The 21,572-nt window shown below is 43.1% G+C and overlaps 1 protein-coding gene across 1 annotated transcript in view; it reads right to left on the reverse strand.

Annotated features, from left to right (window-relative positions):
* SDR42E2 (short chain dehydrogenase/reductase family 42E, member 2) overlaps positions 1-20,792 on the reverse strand; it is a 525,257-nt gene extending 504,465 nt beyond the window's left edge. The window contains exon 1 of the mRNA XM_044089637.1: positions 20,528-20,792. The gene's annotated coding sequence lies outside the window, so the exon portion shown is untranslated. The remainder of the gene's footprint in view (positions 1-20,527) is intronic.
* Positions 20,793-21,572: the final 780 nt, after the last annotated feature.

Genomic DNA, 21,572 nt, shown 5'->3' on the forward strand with positions numbered 1-21,572 from the left:
CACTGATAGAAGTGGCAAATCCTCAAGCAGGCGCAGAAGGCGAGGGTCCTACCATATTGGTCTACCGACCGTGGACCCGTGATGATATCCAGCGGTAGAGGGATTCCCCATCCAAAAGTAGATATGCGTAAATTCCGTACAGGCGTAGGGGCATGAGAATGAGTTATAGATTAAACGCTGTAGAATTTGAACAAGTAATAAGGCAAATCCTAGGACCTGATTGGCACCTTATTTGCGGAACTTGGGACCCCTGCTACCAGAGGAAGGGGAGCCTTGCCGTTTAACTCCGAAGTGTGTAGAACCAGAATAAAGACTCTCCTAGATAAAATAGAAGAACATTGGAAGCCCAAAGCAGATTGGACTTGCATTAATCAATGCGTTCAATCAGATGACGAAACCGTAGACAATTATCTACATCGTCTCACACAATGTTTTGATGCTCATAGTGGGTTGATTAAGGCAGAAAATCAGGCAAATGACTCGCCCTATGAACAGCAACTGAAAAATGCATTCCTAAAGGGCTGCAAGACAGCCATTGGTAACTTTATACAAAAGCATATGATCACACACAGGACAGCGTCTACAGCCCCTTATGGATTATGCTAGACATGCTGAGAAATACCTGAAGGAAAAAAAAATAAAAAGCCCAGACTTTTACAGTTAGTGAAGATGGAACTTTAATGTTAGTTCAAGGTTCCGCAAATCGCGGAAGAGGGCGTGGCAGGGGAAGAGGACGAGGACGGGAGGCATAAGTCATTCTGAGGATTTCGAGGGTAGGCAAAAGAGGGAGTGTTTTAAGTGCGGTAAGAAAGGACATTTTGCCAGAGATTGCAGAGGACCGGAGAAACCGATGGTTGCTTCGGTGGTACCGCATGACTATATGATGGTCAAAAAGACGTAGATGGAGGGTATGAGGAAGAAGAAGAAAGTGAGAATGGGGAAGTAGGTACAAGTGAAGACGATGGGTGGGGACAGGAAATGGCAGAAAATGAGAAATATCAAATGGTAAATCTAACAGCACTAGCATCAACTATGCAATTGGAATCCCAACCAGTGATCACATTGCAAGTTGAGGGCCGAGACATAGAATTTCTTTGTGACTCAGGGGCTTCTCGACGTTAGTCAGAAGTACTGCCATATCATCCGATGTTACCTCGGATGAATATGTGCTTGTAAAAGCAGCAAATGGTCGTATTTACAAAGAGCCATTGTCCAAACCTCTGTGGTTTACCGACCCAGAGACGAACCAAACCATACGGTTCCGAGTAATAATTTCAGAAATCTGCCCAGTACATTTACTAGGAAGAGATTTAATGCAAGTGTTCGGTATAGCAGCCGTCCCAACCTCCACGGGATGGTGGCAAGGAGAATAGAACTGAATAGTGCAATGCTATTAGAGGGCAGGAGATCTACATTACTGGTATAGTAATGATTTGATAGAGACAGGCCCCAGAGTGTAGTGACGGCTCTTACAAATTTGGCATTAAGCAAATACGCATAACAAATCCGAAGGTGTCAGATCCATTACATTGCACAATGTATTACAGAAGATGTGCGGACCTGATTTAGAATACGAAAAAAATTTCTTAGTTTTAAAGTCACCAAACTAGTATTGCATAGCCTTTTTGGGACACACTAGGTAATTCTGCAGTCACATGTAGCCTTACAAGGGATATGCAGCTGCTGTATAAGAATGAATTAACCACACATATTTCAGTCACGGAGGGTGAAGGAATGTCATGGTACCTCGTGGGTAAGAAAATAACTGAATGGGTAGGATGGACACCAGAACAGTTGGCAGGTAAGGGCATTCAGGTTCAAAAACTTAACTGGGTTACACAAGCCAGACCGACCCGTGCACCTCAGGGAAGACAAACCGATACAATCCCCTGGGACATTATGACTATGTCTCCTTACCCCATGGAAGAATCTCAATTGCAGATGATTCCAAACTCATTATGGTCGCAGGGTCAGCACGATATCGGACTGATTAGAACGGCAGGACAGGTGAAGATTACACCCAAGTCAGAATTTAGACCTCATAAACGGCAGTATCCCTTGAGCAGAAAGGCAGAGGAGGGCATTTTACCGGTAATCACAGCACTTTTGAAAGCTGGAGTATTAATTCTGTGCACAGACTCACCGTGTAATACGCCCTTATTTCCAGTAAAAAAAACGGATGGGACATGGAGGATGGTACAAGACTTACAGGCAATAAATGCGCGGTGGTACCTCGGGCCCCATAGTCCCGGATCCGTCTATTCTGCTGAACGATATCCTTCCAACGGATAACTACTTTTCTGTAATTGATATCAGTAATGCCTTTTCTCTATTCCCTTGCAGGAAGATAGTAGATTTTGGTTTGCATTTACGTTTATGGGCAAGCGTTATACCTATACCAGGTTACCGCAGGGATACTGCGAAAGTCCGACCATCTTCTCACAAGAGATGTCCACCAATTTGGCTCAGTTCCAACCAGCCCAAGGGTGCCACCTACTGCTGTACGTGGATGATATCCTCCTGGCGCGACTACGGAAGAACTCTGTAAGTCCGAGACTATTCGACTACTACACTTTCTGGCACACGAAGGACATAAGGTAAATAAGTCTAAGTTACAATTTTGTAAATTAGAAGTCGTTACCTGGGTTATACTATCTCTGGGAAGGGCAGGCGATTAGATGACAGCAGAAAGAATGCTATTTTACAAGCCCCCATGCCAACTACAAAAAGAAATGATGTCCTTTTTAGGCATTACGAACTTCTGTCGTAGTTGGATTCCCAACTACGCCGAAGAAGTGCACCCGCTATCAGACTTAATTTTTGCAATACCAATGGCGGCAAAGATTTGCTGCACTGGACAGACAAGGCAGTACAGGCATTTACTAGGATCAAGCAACTGATAGCTGGGTCAGCAACATTGGGGTTTCCAGATTACAGTAAGACCTTTATACAGACTGTAGATTGCAAGCAGGATTTATGACATCTGTTTTAATGCAAATGTATGGAGATAAGTTAAGACCATTGGCATTTTACTCTAGCAAATTAGACTCAGTAGCACGAGCATTACCACACTGTGTGCAAGCAGTAATTGCAGCCGCTTTGGCGGTACAAGCGTCTGCCACGTTGGTATTGTTCCATGATCTTACGTTAAAAGTCCCGCACTCTGTAGCAGTCATCCTTCTGCAGGACAAGTTAACATTTCTGTCACCTAGCAGACATTTATCTTGTATGACTACGCTGTTATCGCAGCCACACATGACAATTGAGAGATGCACTACCTTAAATCCAGCGACATTGCTACCTGTTGCTGAAGACGGTATTCCGCATGTATGCTTAGATCTCATACATTCTAAAGTTCTACCAAGACCGGATCTTAAAGATCAACCCTTACTACATGCGGACTGGACACTGTTTGTAGATGGGTCAGCACGCAAAACAGAAACAGGCACCACGCAGGTAGGGTATGCAGTTACTACTGCAACTCAGATAATAGAGGCAAGACCACTCCCCGGGAACTTATCCGCTCAAGCAGCGGAACTGATTGCTGTGACAAGGGCATGTCTCCTTTCAGAGGACAGGAATGTCACTATCTATACGGATAGTCAATATGCCTTCTCTACGGTGCATGTGTTTGCTCAGCAATGGAAAAATAGGTGGTTGGTTACAACCTCGAGGAAAGACATTATGCACAAAGACCTAATCCTTGAATTACTACAAGCCGTCCAACGGCCACGGGGTTTGGCCATCTGTAAATGCGCTGCTCATACCCGTGCTAAGGACCCGGTATCACTTGGTAATGCCCTAGCAGACAAAGCAGCCAAAGAGGCAGCTATGTCCAGTACCTTTTCACTTGAAACCACACCTACAGAAATACAACCAACAGATAAATTTGATTTGCAAACCTTACAAGTCATGCAGGAACTTAGCACAGTACAGGAAAAACAACGCTGGACTAGGTATGGTGTTAGGCAGAACAAAGGAATCTATGTGGGACGGATAATAAATATGTTTTGCCTACTAATCTTTTTAGATATGCAGCACTAGTTGTGCATGGCCCTTCCCATCTGGGCCCTGCAGCTATGGTTAGAATTATCCACCTTACCTTTTGGACCAAGGGTTTCATTGCATATGCAAAAGCGTTTTTGTCTATCCTGCATAGTATGTGCTAAATACCACGGGGAGGGTCAGAGTTGCTCGGCATCATTTCCAACACCCCTATCCTTTTCATACAATATGTATGGACTTCATCGAATTGACCCGGCACAACTAAAGAAGTTTGTGTTAGTAATAGTAGATGCATTTACTAAGTGGGTTGAGGCTTTTCCGGTGACACATCCGGATGCTCAATCAGTGGCTAAAATTTTGGTCAATCACATCGTCCCGCACTTTGGACTTCCTACACGCATCTACTCTGACAACGGCACACATTTTGTCAATCAGATCATACAGAAACTGTCTACAGTTTTCCAAATTGAATTGAAACACCATTGTGCCTACCACCCACAGTCAGCAGGGTTGGTGGAACGCCATAACGGCATTCTAAAAGGCAAGTTGAGAAAACTCATGGCGAGACACATCAGTCTTGGATTACCTGTCTACCTCTAGCCCTCCTTTCCATGCGCACAACTCCCACCTCAAAAGGAGTCACCCCATTTGAGTTGTTGTATGGGAGACCTTATTACGTCCGCAGTGGCAAAACTTGTTGCCTGCGGAACGTGAGGGGTGAGGAGATAGCTGAGTACATGAGGAAAATGCTGCCGAATACTAACAGCTGTTTAACGAATGATTGTTTGTCAGGTTCATGAGACGACAAGATCACGGAAATCAGACCCGGCGAGTGGGTCTGGATCAAAATAATAAAACGCAAGAATTGGGCATCCCCAAATGGGAGGGCCCCTACCAGGTGCTAATCGCAACTCCAACAGCAGTTCGGATTAAAGAAAGGTCCTCATGGATCCACCTAACGCATTGCAAAATCATAAAACATTTTAAGTTAAATAAAGACCTGAGTTCCCCTGAGGAACAAACAGACAGCAGCAATCATGAAGGACAATGAGAATAAGAGAAAATGGTTCTATTGCAATGTTTTATTGTTTATAACTATTGTGATTGTAATATTTCTGTTTTGGACATTTCTGTCTTTTAATGAAGCTAGCCATTCAAAAAGAGACAAACACACCAGCTGGCATCCAAACTTTAATACATATCAAGCGATTAAATATGCATATGCATCCTCAATGAATGTCTCAAATTGTTGGGTATGTACTGCAATACCTACTGTACACAGTGGCTTAATGTTAGGGACAGCCCCTCTGGGAATAAATGATACTTGGAATAGTTTGTTGTTTGAAACCACAGAAGTACCACTGAGAGACAAGGTGGCGCTGCCTCTTCTGGGGCCAAAATGGAACAGTGTGTTTTCAAAAGATTGGGAAAGTTAAGGTGGGGCTGAGCCAATGTAATTTGACAATAGTTCATAATTGTACCCTAGAAGGACAGTGTGAGACCAAGTTTGGAGCTATAAAAAAAGACATCAATGTAAATGATATTAGTTTTGTTGAAAAAATGCTGTATGTATATGGCCTGTTATTTAAGGGGCTAAAGCCAAATGGGAGTTATGAATTTGCAACCAATATTACCATCAAAACAAATGATTGTTATTTTATTTGTGGTAGGAAAGCATATAAATGGTTACCATATGGCTGGTCAGGAAGTTGTTTTATGGGATATCTGATACCAGCTATCAGGCACGCAAATGCGTTGCCTCAAGGTAAAATACGAAATGCACGTTCTCTTAATAAACCTATTAATCCGTAGGTAACATTGATGCGTCATGGATTTATCACCATGACTTGGCACACGTCAGCAGCAAAGGACTCTCACATATGGACCTAGGCGATGATGTAATTGCTTGGGCTGGTATTTTGCCAGCATATGGGACAGTAAAATCCATCTGGGAACTGAGAAAACTGTCAAAACTGTTAGAGACTCTGAGTAATGCGACATTTTCAGCGCTAGAATTGGTGACGGACCTAATTAACGGCGATGAGAACAGTAGTGTTGCAGAACCGTATGGCGCTCGATTTCACCCTAGCGGCGAAAGGAGGTACTTGCGCTCTGATACACGAGGAGTGCTGCTCATTCATCCCTGATAACGAGCACGCGATTCAGAGCCATCTTGAAATAATTCAACAAGTTTCTGAACTGACTAAACCTGGTCCAAACCCCTTGACTGACTTTTTCCAAAATCTGTTTGGAAACTGGGGTTCTGTGTTGATGAACATTTTAATTGCTGTATGTGTTGGTGCAATCATATTTTTGCTGCTTGGCTGCTGTTGCATACCATGTATCAAAATGATAATATCGAAGGTTATCTCTGCCAATGCTACAAAAGCATATTTCTCTGATTATGAGAAGGTATACAACGTATCTGGGATTGTGTAAAATAAACAGTATACAAAATGTTGTAACGCGGGAAATGTGGAAAAATACTGAAGTCAACATATTTTGTATTCTGTATTTAAAGGGTTAAGCAGAAAAATGTTCACTGCGTGCAAACTGAAATGTTCTGGAAAATGTTGATCACTGAGGAATGCAGGAGTTAATCTTAAACTACTGATAAGGAAGTTAATGGTGCAAGAATAACTGTGGTACTGGCTGGTAAAAACAAGTAATCAAACTATCAATTTTAATGAAAGTCCTCTGTGCTACGTGTATGTACGTGCAGGAGGGTCTATATAAGGAGAACTTAAAGTACAAGTAGCCAGACTGCTGGCATATTACTATCATGTAGCAGATCTCCATGCATGTAAAATTAAAGCTGTCTTACTTGCTTACAAGAACTTGGTGTGATTCTTCCAGAATATGTTAGAAGAGTAAAATCTTTCGACACTTCCTCACTGTTGTGTGACTGATACAGTAGTATTTTTAAGTTTGGTGAGGTTGGAAGATTAACCATTTTGGGATATGGAAGGGATGTCCCCTGCATAAAAAAGAAGTTATGTCCTTACCATAACGTTCCATGTGGAGTGTTCATCTCGCCTTTGTTCTTACAATGGGGTGTCGGAGCCGATCCTCGGCTCCAAGTCGGCCGCTTAGCAAAGCTCTGCATCTAGGAGAAGCTCGAGACCAACCTACCTCCTACAATTCCCTCTGCCTCTACCTCAGATCTAGTTTGCAAAACAAGACCAGATCCAGCAATAACAAAGGTAATCAAGCATAAAAAGGGATACATAAGTATACATAAGGAGCGGTAACTAGCTCAAGTCAGTAGGAACAACAGAGAGATCACTAGTGGGAGACAAACAGACCAGACTTCTGAATCCTTACGTTCTTCCAGACCTGAGGGTGGGAGGGTGGGGATGTAAGAACAAAGGAGAGATGAACACTCCACATGGAATGTTATGGTAAGGACATAACTTCTTTATGTGAGAGTGTTCAATCTCACCGTTTGTTCTTGCAATGGGTAGCGTCCCTAGCTCCGTTACCCTGAGTGACTCACGGAAGAATGTTCCTGAGCACAGTGGAACCAAAAGATGCTCTATCCCTGGAAGTCCTATCAACTTTATAATGAGTGATGAATGTATGCGGTTTAGACCAAGTGGCGGCTGCACAAATAGTGTCCAATGGCAGATGAGCCGCATGAGCCAGAGATGTGGAAACTGACCTAGTAGAATGTCCCTTTGGTTTGGTGGGCAAAATCTGGTTTGAAGCAGAATACACGAAGGTTATACAATCAGTTAGCCATTTGGAAAGTGTGCACTTCGTCACTGCCATGCCCTTTTTGTTGTCCGCAAAGGCTATAGAGAGTTGGTCCACTTTCCTATGGTCCTTAGTTCTATCCAGGTAGAATCTGAGTTGTCTATGAACATCCAATTTGTGTAACATATATTCCAGCTTGTTGGAGTGGTTCTTGAAAACTGTAGGAAGCTCAATGGACTGATTAATGTTGGCAACCGAACAAACCTTAGGGAGAAAGGAAGGGTTGGTGCATAATGATACCCTGTCAGGGTGAAAAATTAAATATGGCTGCTTGATGGAAAGTGCCTGAAGTTCTGATACTCGTCTGGCTGAAGTGATAGCTACTAGGAAAAGAGTCTTCCAAGACAAGAACTTTAAGGAACAGGAAGAAGCTGGTTCAAAGGGTGGTAAAATTAACTGGGATAAGAGTAAATTTAGATTCCAAGTAGCTGCAGGTAACCTTACTGTTGGTCTGAGATGAAAGGACCCTTTCATGAAGGCTTTACAAAGCCTATGAGCCATAATGGGAGCTCCGTTTTCTCCTATGTGAAAGTTGGAAATAGCGGCCAACTGAACTTTTAAAGTGGCAGTAGAGGCTCCTTGGTGAAACAGAATGGACAGGAATTCCAAAATCTTGTTTAGGGAGGCTACTAAAGGATCCAAATGCTGTGTAGTCGCACAGTGGACAAAACGTTTCCACTTACTGGTATAGATTTTAGTAGTGGAAGCCTTATGGGAGGCGACCAGAATGTTCTGAACCGCCGGAGAGAGAAGATCAGACCTGGCTAAGTAGGGAAGCGGAGCAGCCAGGCTGCTAACTTGAGGGATAGGAGCGACGGGTGAGGAGCTCCTGACGAATGAGTCAGCAAATCTGGCACTGGGTCCAGAATCCAGGGCTCCTGCATTTGGTGGGCTTGAAGAAAGGGGAACCAAATCTGTCGAGGCCAGAATGGGGCAATGAGAATTATAGTCCTCTCCTGGTCCTTGGCTTTCTGAAGAAATTTCGGGATCAGTGGTATAGGAGGGAAAGCGTACAGGAGACCCGGGGGCCAATCATGAATCAGAGCATCCCTGGGGACATCCCCTGGAGGGGGTAAAAGGGCAAAGTAGCTTCTGCATTTGGTGTTCATTGGAGACGCAAACAGATCGCAGCAAGGCTGGCCCCATTTGCGGAAAATCCTTTCCGCCACTTTCTGATTGAGGGACCACTCGTGAGGTAACAGGATGGCTCTGCTCAACCTGTCCGCTATGACGTTGGATAACCCCGGGATGTGCATTGCTATTAGAAAGCGACCCGTGGACTCTGCCCATTGCCAAATTCTCATGGCCTCTCTGCACAACTGGTAAGACCTGGTTCCTCCCTGTTTGTTTATGTACCAGACTACGGACATGTTGTCCGTCTGTACTGCAATAGTCACTAGAGGTAGAAGGGGGGAGAAGTGTTGCAACGCTAGAAACACTGCCCTCATTTCTAGAACATTTATGTGCAGGTTGTACTCTAAGCTGGACCATTCGCCTTGGACTGTCTTTCCCTGAAAGATGCCCCCCACCCTATCAGAGAAGCGTCCGTGGTCACCGTGGCCGTTGGGTTGGGTAACACAAACTCTCGGCCGCTGATGAGGTTGTCATCCTGTAACCACCAAGACAGGTGTGCTTTGCAGGAATCTCGTGTGTCAGCGGTAACTGCTGGAACAACCACTGTGTGAACAGCAGCCATTGGAGAATTCTCATGTGTAGCCTCCCCATGGGAACTGCAATGAGGGAAGCTGACATGAGCCCTAAGACTTTCAGGACTAGTTTGGCTGGGGACTTCTTGGATAATAGTAGGAGAGATACGTGTTCTTGTAGGGAAGCTATTCTTGTGGAGGGTAGTTTTACTAGCAAAGAACGGGTATCTAGATCTGCGCCTATAAATGAAATATGCTGTGAGGGCTGTAAAGCAGATTTTTTGAAATTTATCGAAATCCCTAACAGAGCACAAAGGCTGATTGTGTAATCCCTGGCCTGCATCAGTTGCCCCTAGGTGGTGGCGGTAAGGAGCCAGTCGTCTAGATATGGAAACACCCGGAATCCTAGGCGTCTCAAGTGAGACGCTACCACTGCCATGCATTTGGTGAAAACCCTGGGGGCTGAGGTTAGACCAAAGGGCAGGGCCCGAAACTGAAAGTGACTGGCTCCCAGCCGGAAGCGCAGGTGATCTCTGGACACTCTGGCCATCTTGATGTGGTAGTAGGCGTCCCTGAGATCTATTGAGCACATCCAGTCGTCCTTCTGTAAAAACGGAAGGATCGATTGAAGCGTGACCATCCGGAACTTTTCTTTCTTCACAAATGTATTGAGATTGCTTAGGTCCAGAATTGGCCTCCAGTCCCCTGTCTTTTTTGGAACTAAAAAGAACCTTGAGTAAGTTCCGGATCCTCTTTGGTCCGCCGGGACTGGTTGGATGACTCTTTTTCTAGCAGCTTTGAGATTTCTATCGCTGCTGGTTTTCGCAGATGGGGTGGTACATCTGGGAACTATCTTTGTGGTAATGGGGGAAATACAAAGGGGATTTTGTAACCTCTGGTGATAATGCTTTTTACCCAATTGTCTGAAGTATGGCTTTGCCAGGCCTGAGGGTATAAAGCTAAGCGACCTCCGACTGCCTCCAGAGCAGGACGGTCGGGCCTCCTCTCAGGAGTGCTGGAAAGGCTTCCCAGGGATAGTATCCCTGTCACCTTGGTTATGCGGACCCCCTCTGCCGCCAGAGCGGCGTCTTCCATTTCTGCCCCCTCCTCTGCCTCTGGGGGGGGCATCACCCTGTGTGCCTGGGAAAGAACCCTGGGGTTTACGAAACCACATCTTTCCACCTCGTTGCCCTTTGGGGTATGGTCTGGATGGGGTGGAAAAATGGACTCCGACAGCAGACAGAGTCTTTCCTTCCTGCTCACACCGGGTTAGGGTCTCCTTTACTTTGGGGCCAAAAAGGGTGGCACCATCAAAGGGGGCGTTAGTAAAGGAAGACTTGAAGGCTTCCGCAAAGGAGCACAGCCACATCCAGGATTGTCTACGAAGAGCAATCGCTGAAGCTGCAGCCCTACTCGACCCTTCGGCTGCATACGAGATGAGCCTCATGGACGAGTTCACTATGGATGTAAGGGTGTTGAGCTGTGCTGTAACTTTGTCCGAGACAGCAGCATCTGTATTACCCTGGAGGGTATCCCCCAACTCCTTGACTAGATCCCTCTGTAATCGTGTGAAGTGTGTCAAGTAGTTCAGCGATCGCATGGAAAAAGTCGGTGAACTGAAAATGCGCTTCCCATATCTGTCCATGGTCCTAGAGTCTCTGTTAGGGGGATGGACAGACGAGGAAGATTCGGACATCTCCTTTTTAGTGGCTGCGTCCACCACCATAGCGCCCACTGGAATTCCCTTAGTAAGGTATGACTTGTCCTGAGGGGCAGTTATGTATTTGTTAGGTTTCCTGGGAACTGGCTCCACTGTGTCAGGTGCCTCCCACGCCCTTTGAGCAATTAACTCCATTAACTCGTCGAAGGGCGGAGTGACCCAGGAGGAGGAAGGGCGAGCACCAAATGCCTTCAGCAGAACCGACTCATCCTCAGAAGGGGGTAGGGCCTGCCAATCACCTCTCTGCTTCAGGATCTCCAGGATGTCAGCAAAGGAGACATCCTCTGAGGGTGATTTTGGGGACCCTTCTGACTCATCTAAGTCAGTATCCGATGTTAAAGATTCTTGTGGAGAATCTAAGTGCCTCCTCTTGCACAACTTTTTCCTCGGAACGTCATCGGGAGGGGCTTCCGATGAGGCATCCGAGGAAGAAGGGGCTCCCTCTGGGAGTGGCTGAGACACTGGTGCTCTATGCTTATGGGTAGTCGTGGGTGCAGAAGTAGACAACGGACCTTTATGGGAGAGAGAAGTTGCTTCCGTTGATGTAGTTGTCTGAGAAGACAATACCTTCCTCATGAGGTCAAAGGCCCCCGGACCCCGAGTCGAGGAGTCCTCCGGTTCCGAAGAACGTGGAAGTGTCTCCGACGCGGAGGCCAAGGGCATCGACCCCGAGGATGGAGCCAAAGTGATCCATGCCGAGGCACCGAGGGGGAGAGTTGGCACCAAAAGATCGGTTCGACTCTCGGTCCTGGAGCCAAGGAGAGATCCTCGGTTCCACGAGTCCGCTAACGGTTCCGACGGAGTCGAGGTCAACTGTGCTGACCGAGGAAGGGACGGTTCCGGCACCAAGGGTTCCACTATCATCAGATCAACATCTCCCGGCTCCGAAAGCTGTGTAGGCCTCAGAGGAGGACCAGATGGAGATAAGGGAAGGCCTTCGAGTCTAGACACCAATTGGGAGGAGACTGAAATGAGCTTGGACAGGGCCGTGTTCTCCATTAACTTCTGCACCACACGATCTATGTCGGTGTCGGAGAGGGGCCTGGAAGAGCGGGTCGAAGGAACCGAGGACGGTACCAGCCTCAATAAAGCAGGAGGTGGAAGCTCCGACACCGGTTACAAGACTCGAGGCTTGGTCACAGTAAGAAGCTCGACACTCGGCCCCGAAGCCTGTGGAACCGGTGAACGAACTTTAAGCGAAGAACTCGGAGCCAATGACGTGGGCTCCAATGCCTTCGACCCCTTCGAGGACTTAGAAGCCTGGTCCGACTTGTCAAGCGCCTCTTGGAAGGCAGGCTTCAAAAGACCCCTATCTATAAGCTTCCTGCGCCTCTCTGTCATGACCCTTCCACTAAAAGAATGACAGATAGAACAGTCTTCTTGTAGATGGAGAGGGCCAAGACAGTAGACACAGGAGCTATGGTTGTCAGTGATAGACATCTTTTGCCCACACTGACACCTCTTGAATCCAGACTTGGCTTTTTCAGACATATCCTGTAGAGAAAAACTGTACAAGTACCAAATAACACTTTTGTCAAGAAAGTTAGATACAAGTCCACAAACGCAGCAATAATAATTGCAAGTATCAATCCTAAATCTAGTAACTAGGAGGGGTAGGCCCTAAGGAAACTAAACTATATATATATAAATTATATATATTAGTGTATCCAACAAGGATGATCCAGACACACACACACACACACACACACTAAAGTTAAGTTCCCCAAAAAAATCAGAAGATTTCACAAGAAAATATAACAAGAAATTAGCTTATCTTCCCAAAAGTTGGTCAGAGCTCTCAAACTCGATGCGATCGGTTGCAGCGGCAAACTAGATCTGAGGTAGAGGCAGAGGGAATTGTGGGAGGTAGGTTGGTCTCGAACTTCTCCTAGATGCAGAGCTTTGCTAAGCGGCCGACTCGGAGCCGAGGATCGGCTCCGACACCCCATTGTAAGAACAAACGGCAAGATTAAACACTCTCGCATTGTTTATTACAGTGTTGAAGGGTGAGTTGTAGGAAAAACATGTCTTCAAGTAGTTACAGTCATGAAATAGTTTTCCACATCATCATGCATCACTTTATTCATAGAAGTGTTCCATTAATCTTGTTTCCTAAACTGCTCATTGATTTTTTTTTAATTTTATATATTTATATTTATATAGACAGATACTTAACTGTACAGCATGTGCTTTTGACCCAGGTCATGGCTCTAAAGAGGCTTTACACCAGTCCACTTACCCAGTTATCAAATAAATAAAATAACTCCCTGTGCACTATATTTAAGTTATCCTGACAGTGCTATTATATATGTAAGCACACGAAAGTTCCTCTTTCTGGAAGATAGCAGAACACTTACCAACTTGCAGTTGTAGTGAATATTCCAGGACTCCAAAGTATGACTAACTTTTTGTGTGCAACAGTACACAAACAAGGTTTAGCATGAAATTCTAATGTATTTGCTTCGAGCATGTAAGACATATCAGGCAATACAAATTACTGAGGTTTACAGATTTATGACTGAGCTCGAAGTAACAAAAATCATTCGGTACACCTCCACATAATTCAACTTTGTGGTGCAGCACACAAGGCTGCTCCATGATATAAATTGCTGACAGTGTTACATCAGGGCAGTGATATTACGGATTGAGTACACACCAGCATTTTGCACACACATTGCTTGTTCAGCACTATGTACCATTAACCTGTGTAATACTATTCAACTAAACATATGCATGTGCTGACAATTTGCAACATTATTAGACAAAGTTACTTGCCAGTGCTTTGGCAACACGGGAATGAAACCTTGCCTGTGACCTAGCAGGCCTAAATTCAAACAGCAACACTGATGCTGGAGGATCCAGCTGGGGAAGGAGAGGAATGATGAAGTTCAATCTGTGTACCTCTCCCCAAAGGAAAGGTTGAGAGCATTTGACTAGGGGATTACGACTGCATCTCAATCTCTAGTAGAGACCACAGATAGTATAGGTGTGTCTGTTTCCAAGGGGTAGGTTTTCTTGAGGTTACATCACCTCCAGAAGTAAGAATGACTGCCCTCACACTGTCCAATTCATGGTTATACTTTGTGCATTATTGGGACATCTCCAAAGGTGAAAATGTAAGCCATGTGTAAAAATGCACAGAAAGTAGTGAGGATGATGCTGTGCAAGGAAGCCCTAATGTTTGTGCTGCCTCTTGCTGACACTAAGGCTGCTATCTCCCAGCCATACTGTCAGGTGGCAGCCCTGCTCTGTAGGGATAAGCCAGTCTGTTGAAGATGGAGATCCAGTGACTAAGGAGAGACAATGTTATACAGCAGATGGGCAGTTGCCACAGGAGAGCCAAAAAGAATGTGCAGAAAATTGTTGAATAAAATTTCTTAAGGCATGTGACTTGTGGGCACCATTTTGTAGCTGCCAGAGAACCCACTGCATCTTTCTGCACTGCTCATCTTTGCAGCTTCCTGTTAGTTGTTTGTTGATCCTTGTGTGCTTTGGGTATGTGTAGGCGGAATAGTAGACCATCCGGTGGGGGAGGGGACTTCAGAAAGAGACCCTTCACCTCACCACCTGGTTCAGCCACATTATGAGCAAGAACTTGATAACAGCTGTGAAAAAGATGCTGTATGACACTTGGGACATTGTAATATATGGCAGAACATCATGGGGTACTTATCCACCCTGTTAGTCATAGTGCAAAGCAGGAAGTACTGCTTCCCACAGGTAAAATAAAGTATAGCAACACCACTTTTAGTACTTTGAGGAGCTGAGGGCACACATCACAGATTTCTACTCATGTTCTGCTTTACTTCTGGTTAGACAATTTTGTGTTTTTTCTGTAACACAGTTTAGCATCACTGCATAGTATAGCCATGACAATCAACTGCATTTAGTGTACTATATATTACAAGGTAGATGTGCTCAAAACTGATTAGGCAAGGCTTGCCATATTCTAGGCCATACACTGTTACACTGTTGATTGAAATTATGTCACCTTTTTCAAGTGTCGGGGTACTAAGACAATACATAGGAAAGGCAAAGATAGTCAAACACAAGTATGCAGTGCTTTACTGCTGAAGTTTTTTTAAGTACCAAAGTGACAGTTACTTGCTCCTCTTTTTATGTATGTGTATACCTCCAAATGAGTTTTCTGTGCCAGGAGATACATTAATTTGGTTGGTGTTCATTTACAGTTGTATACTGTATATCAGAGGTGTGCTGTGTAATCAGCAAGCTCCCTATTACACTCAAAGGTACAGTATTACATCATTTTATATTTTTCTTTGTTTCTAGGGGAGCTAGCCTGCTCACACTGAATATCCTTGTCAATGTCCTGGGCCTAGATGAAAAAAACTAAAGACACACCTGTAGCAATATTTTACACTGTAAACATTTTAGCAATTAACCAGTCACATATATCAGTAAACGAAATAAACAAGTTAGTCATATGCCAATAAAAATGTAATTAGAGTGAGATAAAAGCATTTCTAGACAGATATACTCAGCAAACAAAATGATTTAAAATTTTAATCATGACCATGTAAGTAATTTCCTATGGATATTGTATATTAATTTTTTTACTGCTGTAGTTTTCATGCAGATTCCTTAATTTCTGATGTATCTACACTGTAAGGTTCTTTCTTACCTGTTATTTTTATTGATTATTTTCACTGTGCATTTATAGTTTTGACGTTGTCGCTGCATGTTGTATTCATGAAATACATTCCATCCATCCACAACCCCCTTCCCATTTTTGCATAAGAGGTTGGAGTGTCACTTCAGCAGTGACAATCATCTACAACCAAGGTTCACACCACCAGGTGGCTAGCCCTGCTATGGCTGTTATTCCATGTCAAACACCAGCATGCATACTCACACCTAAGACCAATTTAGAGTGTCTAATCCACCTACTGCATTTCTTTGGAATGTGTGAGGAAACCGGCGCACCCAGAAGAAATCCAGTTGAACACAGGGAGGACATACAGACCCCATACAGAAGGTACCCCAGCCAAGAACTGAACTGGAGAACCTCTTGCTGTGAGGTGACAGTAATCCACTGTGCTGCCCTCATGGAATACAATCTATGTATTCAAATAAGTTGAGCACTCCTTCCACATACTCTTGCTTTTTTTAATGTTGATTATTTATTTTTTACCCACATACAGCACTATACTTCAGCTTATGAATATATTGCTCCAGACAGTACAGCCCTCTCAACTGTATGTTGTTTAGGTGCTGTGTGTGTAGCACTTCAGTAGTGTTGTATCATCTCACAAAATTGCCACAGGAGAAAGATCCCTTCCAGTACACTGGAACTAGGACTGTAACAAATGCTGCACTTTTACTTTTGGTTTTGCAGAACTTGAAAAATAAGGAAAAAGGGGACTTTTCCTCTTTTTTTTCTCAGAAGTGTTTTTGTGGCCTCGAAATTGATGCATATATATATATATATATATATAGAGAGAGAGAGAGAGATCAGGAGTGGGGGGGGGCTGCTCCCACATTGGGAGTACAATGGGGCTTGCTCCTCTGTTAAAAAATGCTTGGTACTGTTGTGCAATGCACTTAGTGCCCCTAACATAGGTAATTAATCCAATGTTGATTAAATGAGATGTAATTAATCACAACAAATGTGCTATGCATTTTAATCTGTGCATTTTTGTCACATTTTACAATCCATTTTTTATGCATTAAGCTGCAATGAAGATTTTTTTGACAAAGCCCCAAGACTAACACAATGTTACTTCTAATTTTTATGAACCCCACCATATACTTTTCTGAGGAGGCAATGGGTGGGAGATACTAGAGTTATGCAGCATGTTATGTTGTTCTTTGTTGTCTTGGACAGTCATCACAGAACAGAAATCCTTTTGTGCATCTGTATTCATTAAGACAGTCATTTGGTTTATCTAATGTGATTTTGTGTTCGATCATTTTTCACATCTATGTTCAAAAAGAGAACCATGCGGTTTGTTTATCTGATGTGGTTCTAAGTATGTGGGTCACAAAATCAATGTGCAGATCCTGTTTCACTAAAAGGGATGTTGTTGAACCAGGATTTGCACATTCATTTGTAAAACTTTTTTTTTTTGGAAGTCAAAGCTTTCCACACACCATATACTTAGAGCTTTATTCACTGTGCCTTCTAAAATACAATAACTTTAAAGTCACTGTACATTTGGGTAAAGATTCCCTTCCCTCACTGTGCCCAGTTCCAGTGAGGTGTCACTTTGGCTAGTTTTTTTTTGTGTGTGTGTGTGTGTGTGTGTGTGTGTGTGTGTGTGTGTGTGTGTGTGTGTGTGTGTTGCCATGTAATTTTCCACCATGCAAGGTGATGGCTGCCATCCACTATTTCTTTTAACATCATCAGTATAAACTGCTTTCCATGATACATATTTTTCAATATACCTTAAGAATCTAAATAAAACATCACAGCTCTGTAGTTGTTTCTTCATTTGCAACAGCAAATAAATTGTCTGTTTTGCACTGTAACACCAACAGCCAAATTGTGAAACTGCCTTTTGAGTTTTCTTTCTGTCATCTTGCAGATTTGCTTACTAAAGCCCATATGTAAATAAAATCCTCTTCTAGTAATACTCTAATTTGCTTTCCTAGGCTTTAAGGGCATTTTACTCACACAGACGTGCAGTGCCAGTGAAGCTGTGGATGTTTGTTTGCATCAAACAGAACTTCCATCTTTTAAATCAAGCCACTCAGTGACTGTCTTATTTAAATAATATATACCCTTTCTGAAACTGCTACCCACAAACTCGGTCCTGTGGTAAGTTACATTTCATATTTTAATAGGTCATAACCATTTATGTTTCCTAAGTACAAATGCTTAGAGAAACACTGTTTAGTAGTTATCACTAGTTCAATTATATGGTAACATAAAGACACATGATTCAGTGTGTATGGACACCAGATGAATTTGTGGATTTCAAAGAATTTGCACAATTTGCCAAAATATAACTGTGAGATTGCTGCAAAGGAGACTGTCCCCTTTCCCTTGCATTGCAGCAGCAGAGTCCTTGGAGTTGATTATTTGAGTTATGGGTTGTGGAGGGGGTTGCATCCCTTGAAAAGACACTTGCTGTTTGAGGTAAACAAACCCATTTTCAAGATTAGATTGCTGATGCTAGCTTCATTTGTCAGCTTGGCTACTGAGCATCCCATTTGCTAATAGCTCTTCATCACAAAATGTTTTCCCATAAAAAGGTAGTCCAGCAGGTAATATTTTCCATAAAAAGATTGCCCAGCAGGTACATTTCACATCCAACATGCCAAAGTGGCATCTTCAGTCTCAGAGTGCAGTTTTTAATGTAGTGTTAAAATTTATAAAAAAATGTTTCAAAACTGCAGCTCAGTCCAACCCAGTTAACCCCTCCAAATTGCATTCTGCTAGCACCTGGTCACTACAATGAGTTAATACAGGGTGTGAGGCTCAGATAACAAAAATAACTGCCCCCCCCAAAAAAAAAATATTACAACTGAAGAAACAATGTTCTAGCACTCTTTATATCCATTGTTATTAACTTTGACTTTCCCTTTTTCAAACTCTTAACAGTGTGATAAAAAGGTAGTTCAGTGGTCATTACCAAATCAGAAAATGAACTTTACCAAATGATTAAAAATATGGACCATGCTGGCAATATGAGGTAACTTGTAAAGCTTGTGGGGTATTAAACCACACGAAGAGATGTTTTTTTGTTTTTCATATTATGAATTATTTTGCTTTGCTGCATGGATATTTCTGTTGAATAACTAACTTTGTTCTAGGTCAGTGCCATTATCCAGTTTGCTGATGAGGCTGCCGTACTTGTTCTATTTAGCATCTTTTTTTCTGTCTGCTCCTATGACACAGGCTGCTCCTTTCTACTATTGACCCCTTCCAACCCTTCTTCTTTCCAACATCCACAGATGATGGGGGGTGGGGGCAGAAGTTAGAGAATGTGGCTAAACTCTTGTTCAATTCCGACAATTTTTAATGTCTGTCTGTGACACGTCCTGTGTATTACAGGAGTATCTGAAACTGTACTTAAAAAAGGGGAAAAAGTGGTCTAGAAATCGTATTGCTGCGATTCCTTGATATATGCGCAGGACAGAAGATATTATTCATACTTCAAATGAGGACACACTTTCACAGTATAAAACAAATGCTAATGGTGACACACAGGTAAATCGGTGGTGAAAGTGTGTGTGTGTGTGGGGGGGGGGGGGGGGTACTTCGGTTTTACTGTCTGACCGTAAAACTCAGACTTCATGGATCTTGTAAGTCATCGTCAGACAAAAGTTACAGGTACGGGAGTTGCTCTCTAGGAAGCGATCACCTTGAATGTTAATCCTTTTCGTTTAATGTACTACTATTATTATTATTATTAGTTTAATTTGCGCAGTTGTCCATTTCAATTTTTAGTTTGTCATCGTATGCATACCTCTCGATTTTATAGAATTTCGCAGAATGTATAGATAATTGTCATACCTTTTGGTCGTTTTTTTTCCCCTGAAATCACTGAGGACTGACAACACTAAAAATGTTAGAACATACCTCTCAACCTCTTAGAGCAAGAAATCTGGACAAAGCCATAAATAAAAGTGAGACAAAGGCCCAAAAATAGGGACATTTTTTTTAAATATTGCTCTTACAAATGTAGAAAGCTGAAAGAACAGGTTTTGCATTAGCATACATTTTCTGAAGGGTATGAAGTCTGAAACTCAAATGTCTGTTATTATTTTCTAATCTCAGTCTCTAATGATTTGCCACAAATTTGCCAGAAAGCCACAATTTTATGATAAACGGACCAAAAATATGAGGCAAAAATCTGAACATTCTGCGAAAATCTGTACAGCTGAGAGGTCAAACATCATATCCTTTAGAAAATGCGTGCTAATGCAAAACTTGTTATTCTGGAGACTTTCTGAGTTTATAAAGACAATGTTTAAAAAAACATGATTCTGGGCTTTTCTCTCAACCCCCCCCCCCCCCCACCACCATTATTTCTATATTTTTCCAAACCAGAACTATCACACTTAGAGACTGGGAGAAAATATCGTATGTTATTTTTGCTGGAACTTAAAAAAAATGCATATGAATTCTAGTTGCAAATGCTCCTGCAAAAAAAAAAAAATCTAATTCAAATTTTAGCTTTGTCCCTCTTGACCCCTCCTAAAACTAGTGACTTTTTGAGTAAAGGTGGTGAATTACATTTAATAAATAATGCCGATAATTACAGTTATAGACTACTTTTACTTCAAGAAATGTATATCAGTTTTCATTCACTTAATCTGTAAATGTCTCAGGGTAATAGTATTAATATTTTGAAAGTGTCCCTGATTATTTCTGGACTTGTCCCTGATTCTGTTAAGATTTGTCCTTGATTGCACCCAGGAGTGGCAGACTTACCTGTGCGCTGTCACCTTATCTTCGGTGCTGACATGCCTCTCTGCTCTTGTCGTCCCTTCAAGTGCTGGGGTGCACCAAGCTAAGTAAGGTGGCAGCGCCTTAAAACTGGATGGGAACTTTTACAGCCTCTGTACACTTGGCGCCACAGGATGCGCATCCCCTGTGCGCTGGCCACTAAATGCCTAGTTCTCTGAACAAGACACTATTGACTGTCAAGCTAGATTTCCCATGTGTGCTTCAGATATCTATTTTCTTGGTGTGAACGATTTGCTTTTTTCCTAGGGGAACATCTCAGTACTCTCTCCTTCCTTCTTCTACCGGTCAGTCCCGCCTCCTCCCTCCCTGTCGTAGACTACAAACGCTTTAACCGCTATCTGATTACCCGGCGAATCCTATTCTCGTGTGTTAACACTGTGACAGCTAGAATATCAGTCGTCATCTCTTTAAAATTTTACCTGTTAGGTGAACCCTTTCGAAAAGAAACCCTCTCCTTTCTTATGGACGTCACCAAGCCAAGGTGTCAGTTGTAAGTTAAAGGAATGTAATACCCGTAGCGTCAACTGTGTATCATTATTATTGCTTTTCAAGAGTTGCGAACACTCCTGATTTCGACAGTCATGTCCCATGCACAGCTTTTCCAGAGAAATTTATGTTCATCCGTTTTTCTAAAGGCTGCAGAATTATGAAACGATATCTGAAGCACCTTACTATTATGTAAGACAATGCCAACAGCTAAAGTTCTGGAAAACCGACCTTTGTTTTGGTAAAAAAAAAAAAAAAGTGAACGCCAAGTAATTTGCATTTGTTGAGGCTGTGGCTTGTCCTATGGAATTTCAGTAAGAAATATCCCAATCTAGGGCTCATAGAAGGAGCCATGCATTCTTAAATGTCTTTAGTTGAGGACGATGACTATACTGTGGCAATTGTAAGTTCAAGGATGGTACTGGTAATAGCATTACAGACTAGACTGACATTTACACTTCATAGGTTCATACTAGGCTATCTGCCCTAGGGCATTTATAAGCCTAGCCAGAGTATGTTTGGC

This window comes from Protopterus annectens, chromosome 12.part0 (assembly GCF_019279795.1).
Source record: "Protopterus annectens isolate FY-2018-M chromosome 12.part0, PAN1.0, whole genome shotgun sequence".
In the NCBI taxonomy this organism is placed as follows: Eukaryota; Metazoa; Chordata; order Ceratodontiformes; family Protopteridae; genus Protopterus; species Protopterus annectens.